This window comes from Amblyomma mixtum, chromosome 4, assembly GCF_055824585.1.
Source record: "Amblyomma mixtum isolate Tamu chromosome 4, ASM5582458v1, whole genome shotgun sequence".
NCBI classification, from domain to species: Eukaryota; Metazoa; Arthropoda; class Arachnida; order Ixodida; family Ixodidae; genus Amblyomma; species Amblyomma mixtum.
The window spans coordinates 76,629,281-76,636,163 of record NC_143015.1 but is presented as its reverse complement, the minus strand read 5'-3'; positions in this window follow the sequence as shown (position 1 = coordinate 76,636,163).

The following is a 6,883-nucleotide window of genomic DNA, read 5'->3' as shown; positions in this document are numbered from 1 at the left end:
TGGATACATTGCGCGCGCCGGCTGCCTGCGGGCTTTAGCGAGGCAGCGGCGGCGCCACAAAACAAAATAAACACGCAACAACTAGGCGCGAAATCAAGCCGCGCTGACGCCGAACCCCGTGGGCAGCGCGGACAGAAAACATGCGCCAAACGAGGCGCCATTACAAGCGATTACAAGCGCCGCCACAGGGCGCGAAGTTGCTCACACTCGTCTCTCCAGATCTCAAGTCAAGCGGAAGGCCATTTACGACCTCCGACATCGGACCGTCCACTTCTCCCCGGGGTTCTTCGTCCTCCTGTGGTGTCTCTCTCACTGCTTTGGACTGTCTGAAAAGCTGCTGCCCCGCTACACCGGCCCTTATCGAGTACGCTCGGTGACCGACGTCACGTACGACATTAGTCCCGCCTCTTCTGCGACGTAATCCACCCGCCCTGTGACTGATTTCGTGCATGTGGCTCGGCTTAAACCATACCACGCCCCTGGTACGTCTTCTTAGCACCGGGATGGTGCTTTTGCCAACGGGGATTATGTTGCGACCATAGGCCTGGACTAAGATGATTTCTTGGTATTTAACGTCCCAAAGCGACTCAGGCTATGAGGGACGCCGTAGTGAAGGGCTCCGGAAATTTCGACCACCTGGGGTTCTCTAGCGTGCACTGACATCGCACAGTGCACTACCTCTAGAATTTCGCCTCCATCGAAATTCGACCGCCGAGGCCGTGATTGAACCCGCGTCTTTCGGGTCAGCAGCCGAGCGCCACAACCACTGAGCCACCGCGGCAGCTCTTGAAACAAAGATGAAGTACGGTGCATGCGTGTGGAGGATGAGGAGGACGAAGTGTGTTCGGGCGCTGGCCCTCCTTGGCTCTCTGTCGCTGTGTATATCTGCAACCGCCTTCTGTAAATATACATATTTCTACCCGTTACATTATGTTTATATTTAAATTGCAACGTTTTCGTGCAATGTTCTGTCTTGCAAAGTGCTTTTTGTGTATCCGAAATAAACTGGTGTTTTTAAAAGACTGGATTCGTCACTCGTCGGGCGAGACCATGGCTCGCGGGCCCGTTTTTTTGAAGGCAGGGCCTTTAGCATATAATCACTCCGCCTGTCTACATCTGGTACTAACATCATCTGAAGATACGATGTCACACGTAATACCTGTGCCCGGCCTGGGCGATCACTATTATCTTGCATTTCACGTTCGATTTTTCGCATGCACCATAGTCAAAACGCTGTAAAACCATTTGCCACTATAACAAAGCTAATTTTGTATCCCTTAATAACTGGGCTGCTATTTAGATATTTTCTTACCAGCTTATCTCCAGCGCTCACTAGAAACAAATGGGTGTATGTAACGAAATAAAGTGTCAACAGATTAATCGTCTTATCCCTCTTAGGCGTGTATGCTGCATTAGCTATGCTCCATGGTATAACATATATTTAAAACGACTTTATAACAAAAAGAAAAGGCTTTTTCGAAGAGCTAAGTATTCATTAAAACCTGCCCATTGGACAGCATACAGGGCAGCTGCTTCAGCATATTAACAAGCACTGAAGTCTACTAAATCCACCTCCTTGAAAGTAACACCCCTGAACATTCTGAAGAGGAATCCAAAACGCTTCTGGAAAATAATAAATCCTGCAAACACCAATAAAGTGTCGTTATTACACCCACTGGCGAACCTGCTCCCTACCACCTCTCTGCTGCTCTACTCAATTATACTTTCGTTAAGTCGTTGCCTTCTTCATCCAGTCTAAGTCAACGTCCCGATCTCCATCTGTGCGACCATTTCGCGATTGATCCCACCATGTTCGACTTGCAAGGCATCATGCAGGTTATCGATTTGAAACTTAACATCTTTTAGCGGAAATGATTGTATAAATGGAAAATTTATACGGAATGCTGAAGAGTACAGTTTATCATCATGAAATGCATATTCACAGAATCGCATCATCATGGTGTGTACTACTGAGACTGCAAGACTACTATGGTGATACCAGCACATAAAGGCGGAGATAAACAGAATCAGTCTAATCATCGACTCATATCTTTGAGATCAATAACATGCAAAAGAATAGTACATATATTTACACATCTTGTTAATTTTTCTAGAGGATAACAATTTCTTCTAACAGAGCATGGCTTCCTAAAGTTTTGCTCTTGTGACACTCAACTACTTCGCGTTCCTATAAAGCGCGTAGAGGAAACGGTAGGCCTTAGGCTACAGCTCGTCTAACCGACGCGGTGGCTTGCGACGACGCGATGCCTATCACCTACTCTACAACGCCGTTAGAGACGCCGAACCCACGCCTAGACTCATTGTGTGGGCGCCGGCCCATCAGGGGCTCCCTCTAAACGAAGCTGCCAGTGCGGCTGCCCGAGCACTTATCCTCCGGGCCCCTACATCCGCGTCCTTCAAAACCGATGAGCCGAGCCGACCGCTTCTGCGGTTTCGAGAAATTATCAATGCCATGGCCAGTTCCCTCCACCGCATCGCCAACAGGCATCGCCAGTTCCTTCCACCGGCAAAGGGGTTGTCGGAGGCGGAGGAACACATTCTGTGACAGCTACAGACGAGCACCTATGGCGTCTCGCAATGGCTGGTCGCTACGAGCCGAAAATGAATGCTTTGTGCCCGCACTGTGACGAGCTCTATTCTACATCCCTCATGGTGTGGGCCTGTCAACACAGTCCACACTTCCTTCCCCACCTCACCCTCTCTAAAGAGGCTTGGCAGACCTTCCTCCTTAAGTGCTGAGTGCGACGGCGAGCTGCCCTCGCACGCCGGGCTCGCGAGGCGGCGGGATCTTGCGGCATCCCGGACTAGGGACGCGGACCAAGAAGATGCCGGCATTCACTATGTGCGCCGGCTCATCCTCTATATTTTTTTATTAAAGGTTTGCTCTCTCTCTCTCCTACATGGACTCTGCTTTTTCATCTGACTGCATATTTCAGAACTTTGGTAAAGCATTCGATAAACTTAATAACTCACTGCTATTACATGAACTAAGTGTGCTGAACATTGACCGTGCAGTTCTTGACTGGACCCGTCGATTTCCTTCTTATGTTGAATTTGTCAGCATAATGACACTGATTCCTTTACTGTACCACTTGGTTCTAGGGTTCCTGAAGGATCCACGCCTGGCGCACTTACCTTTCTTTATCTTCTATATTGCTGTGAATTGCCGTTCCCCTCTTTAATGTACTCTGCATACTCAGAGTCCGGTAGGGACCATGATAACGAGTAAGCAGTTTCCGCGAAATGGCTGGAGTTGTGGGAGGCACTCAGAGCCACAAATGGAGTCAATGGGATAGGATGTAGAGGCTTCGGAGGTGTCGCGGTCTTGTTTTTGCTGCCACTGGTTCGGCCAGGTAAATGGGCGAGAGAATTCACTTGCAGCATTCTTCGGCGTATGTGGCGGCGTTGGAGAGGGGCGTTGACTCAGAAATGTCGGGGCGGCAGTGAAAAAGAGTATCCATCGTGCAGGGAGGCTCGGGGCCCTACAGAAGAAAGAAGGGAGAGAATCCAGTGGTGGTTTGCGTTGCAGTGTTATACGCGTAGGTGGGAAGAACCTGGTCCCAGTTGGAGTGGTTTCAAACGCTCTGTCAGGCCGTTCTTCTGAGGGTTCTAAGACGAAGCGGTTTGGTGGATAATACGGTATTCCTTGAAGAGGGCCTCAAGAGTGTCAGGCAGTAATAGGCGTCCATCGTCGATGAGCAGTTCTTGAGGACGGCAATGACGAAGAACCTGGTTCTTTAGAATAAAGGAAGCGACGTCATGGGCGAACGGAGACGGCAATGGTGCGTTTCAGTATAGCAGGTAAGACGTCCATCGGCCGACCAGCGGGAGTGGGAAGGAGAGGGCCGTAGAGGTCTATGCCAACCCGGTATAATGGGTGGGCAGGACAAGGTAACGGCTGCAATGAAGAAGGCAAGTCGTGAGGGGGTGTTTTACGCCGTTGACAGGACGCGCATAAACGCAGAAAGTGGCGAACAGAGCGGTACCTGTCACGCCAGTAGAACCGCAGACGCGTGTAGGTTTTCAATACGCCACCGTGTGCATACTTGGGGTCCGCTTGGAAAGCACCGCAAATCCCGGTGCGGAGATGGCGCGGAATGACAAGGAGCCATTTGCGTCCTTCGAGTATACGTAATTGCGACGATAGAGCAGGTCGTAGCGAATAGAAAAGTGACGGGCTTGACAGAGGAGGGCACGGGACGAATTATCTGTAGCGGGACGTGAAAGAGTGTCCGGAGCAGTGGTGATCCGAGGGCCTTTCCGCTGCTCTGTGGACATGTCTGCAGTGGCAAGCGAGGACAAGTCGTAAGCACACACCTGGTGAGATGATGCAGTAGTGAGCGGCGAGCGTGAAAGAGATTCCGCGTCATTATGCTTGAGGCCACAGCGGTAAATGGCATGAATGTCATACTTCTGCAATCGCAGAGCCAGCAAGCAAGGCGGCCGGACGGGTCTTTCAGACAGGCCAGCGAACACAGGCCATGGTGATCGGTGACTATATAGAACGGGTGGCCGTAGACGTAGGGACGAAATTTTTCAATGCCCAAAATAATGGCCAAACATTCTCTTTCTGTAAAAGAATAGTAATAGTTGGCCTCCGTTTTGCTCAAGGTCCGACTGGCGTAGGGGACCACATACTCTCGGAAACCAGGTTTGCGCTGGGTGAGAATGACACGTAGTCGAATACCGCTAGCGTCAGTGTGAATTTCAGTTGGCACAGGATAGGAGGTGAAACCAAAAGGCGGCGCAAAGTGTCGAAGGCATCATCGCAAGCAGGCGTCCAAGCGGAGAAGTTGGAGCTGCCAGCGAGTAGCTGGGTCAGAGGAGCGATGACTGAGGCCTAATTCAACATTAGGCGGCGAAAGTACGAGCGGATATCAACAAAGCTACGTAGCAGTTTCAGTGAGATTGGCTTCGGAAATGCGACAACGGCAAGAAGTTTGGCGGGGTCTTAAAGAATACTGTCCTTAGAAATGACGTGTCCTAAAATGGCGAATTGTCCGGCAGCAGAGCGGCACTATTTGAAATTCATTTGAAGCCCAGCGTCAGTGAGACAAGTGAAGATGTACTTCAGTCCAAGGAGGTGAGAAGGAAAGTCCGCAGAGAAGACAATGTCATCGAGATAGCAAAGACAAGTATCCCACTTGAGTCCACTCAGGATAGTGCCCATAAGGCGTTCGAAAGTTGCCGGGATGTTGCAAAGGCCAAACGGCACGACGTTGAACTCGAATAAGACGTCAGATGTTATTAAGATAGTTTTGAGCGAGCCTTCGGCGCCTGCCAGTAGCCTGAGCGCAGATCGAGCGAGGGAAATTACTCGACTCCTTGCAAGCAGTCCAGGGCGTTATCGATGCGTGGCAGACAGACGTTCTTGCGCGAGATGTTGTGCCAGCGGTAATCAACACTGATGGAACCATCTTTCTTTTTGACCAACACAACAGGAGATGCCCAGGGACTATGGGAGGGCTGTATGACTCACCGACGGAGCGTGTCGGCCACGTGATCAGAAATGACGCGGCGCTCAGAAGCCGACACTCGATTGGGGCGGTGGCGCAGAGGGGCATGTGTACCGGTGTCGATGTATGCGCGCAAGGCAATCTGAGGGAGATCGAAGGAAGAACTGAAGCTCTGTAGGAGGGTGACGAGTAGATCACGTAGCACGGGCGGGAGGTCAGCGTCAATGGCACGTTGGAAAACGTCGTGGGGTGGCGGACCGGTCGCAACATCACAAGAGCTGAGCACATCGACATGATAGGAAGCGGCTTTATCAAGAATAGGGCAGGGAAGGGAGGAATCAAGTTCCTCAATACGCCGGAGGCATTCACCTCAGAGCACGATTGATGGGCACGGAGATTGGTTCGACACGTAAATCGCACTTTGTCCATTGTGGATTGTGGGAACAGCAAAGGGAAACAGGAGGCAGGGATGATAGGAAGTGGCTACGGTAGGCGTGAGGAAAACATTTCAATGAGTGACGCCCGCACTGGAGGATGGTGCGAGGGCAGCAGGAAACGGAGGGATGTCGGTATCAATAGCGAGAAGAAGTTTTGGCGGACAGGGCAGGTACGTCGCACAAGGGGGCGTCGCGCAACGGAGAAAAGGAAATTTCTGCTCGGGCACAGTCAACAACGGCACGATGAGTGTAAAGGAAGTCGCATTCAGGATGATGTCGTGTGAGCAGTAATACAACACAATGAACCCGATGGTGTACAAAACATCTTGAATGAGGACACAGGCCGTACACGCGGCTGAGGTATAAATGCGCTGCGAGGAGGCGGTGCTGAGCGAAAAGTCAGAAAGCGGTTCAGAAAGAAAGATTACAAAAGTGCATAAACCAGTTCTTCCTTTACAGCAAACTGAGATGCATGAAGTGTGTGAGAACTAATACCGAATTCGCCAGATGGTTTAAAGTGGGACTTGATCCACAGGCGATTTAAATGTCGCCTCTAAATGGCTTTATGCACAAACTGCGGCTAATTACTGCATGCACTACAAAGAAGCCACCGGCCCTTGCTATCATTATAACGATTATTACTATAAAATTTCTCTTTAAGATCAAGTGAACCTGTTTCTGTGAAATGAAGCTGAAAATTGAATATTATTTTAGACGTGGCATGAGATGACATGACATAGGAGTAACACTGATAGAAATGCGAAACTGATCAGAAGTAATTATTCTAACAAAGAAACATCAAGCAGTAAAGAAAAGCACGTGGAAAGAAAACAGAGCTGGTGTTTAAGAACGAAATACCAGATGGCACAAGTAATGAGCCGTGCGTGCTTCTTAGGAATCGAATACAAAGATTGAGACCACATTTTTTTAGAGTACTTAAAAATAGCATACAAAAGATGACTCACTAGC